Source organism: Suillus discolor, assembly GCF_016758755.1.
Source record: "Suillus discolor strain FC423 chromosome Unknown F5147scaffold_210, whole genome shotgun sequence".
In the NCBI taxonomy this organism is placed as follows: Eukaryota; Fungi; Basidiomycota; class Agaricomycetes; order Boletales; family Suillaceae; genus Suillus; species Suillus discolor.
Window position 1 is genome coordinate 17,941 of NW_024541457.1, and position 1,373 is coordinate 19,313.

A 1,373-nucleotide genomic window follows, 5' to 3' on the forward strand; every position below is an offset into this window, starting at 1 on the left:
AACGACGACGCGAGAACATGATGATGACGACGGCACAAGAACATGATGATGACGATGACATGAGAAGTCAGGTACCAGCAGGTTTGCCACCCTGGGCATTGAGCTGGGCCCACTGAATCCGGAGGCGTAGAACATCTGCTTCCATGGCAAAAGCGGTGGCATCCGCTTCACATAGGCGAATATCTACCTCTTTAGCCTCCTTCATGCGCTGATGGACTATGGCAGCATCTGCGCGCTCATCCATACGCTCCTCACGCATCATACGATGCTCCTTGTCCTGGCGACTAGCGTTGAGCTTCACCATAAGGCGCTCGTTCTTCAGCTGATATAAGGTTAGCTTGTCAGAATGAATACTTTCCAGGTTGTCGTTGAGCACATCCATCTGCTCGCGAATCTCCGTCCAGAGGCGTTTGGAGACTGAACTTGCTGGCATTGTTGAGACAGATGTTTGCGCTGTCGGGGAGGACTGTTGAGATGACGGCTCATGAGATGATGATGGCTTTCGAGAGTGTGACGACGAGCGCGACCCTGACGATGCCATAGAGCCCGATTTACTCTTTTCATGCATCATCACCTGGCTAACATGAGACTTGAATGTAGCGCAATCATGCTGGATGGAAGTGCAGGGGGCATCTGTTGTGTATGAGAGGTAGTAGTAGGGGAGGGGGGGGAAGGGGGCTCCTGGCGCTTCTTCCCAGCCCTGCATCTTGGCGGGCTGTTCAGGCTGATAGTGTTGCTGTCGTCGTGTGTAATTTCATCCGGGGAATCCATATTAAGATCCCCCATCTCACCCGCAAGAGGGTTGTCATCGTAAATACCATCGAAATTATAATTATCAGTGGGGGAATGAGTGACGGGAGAGTAAGAACCATCGTGAGATGTAGCACCGGAGGGAAGCGGTGGGAAACGAAAAACAGGGGACCTGGCAGAACTATTGGTGTGAGCGCTTGGGGGTGGTGGCACATAGTTCCATTGCGAAGGGCTACCACCACTGCCTCCAGGAGCAGGGGGAGTGTGACAAAATTGGGGGGAGGTAGGTGGTGCCGCGGCTGTGGCACCACCTGCATGGGCATTTGGAGGAAGGCAGCCATAAGTGGGTCCAGTTGAGGACCCAGCAATGCCGCCAGCTGGAGCATTGGGGAGAGGCGTGTTGCCAAGTTCCATGGGAGAGCCGGGATCAGTGCTGGGGGAAGCGGAGGGACGAAGAGAGCCACCTGAAGGACGGGTGAGAGAAAAGAGATCACTCGCGTGATCAATGCCCGGCTTTGACGATGATGTTTTGGCGGAGAATGATGGATGGGAGCCCCAGATAGAGTAGAGCTGATCGTACCAGGGAAAGTCCTTCTCGTATTTACCTACAAATTTAATTAGAA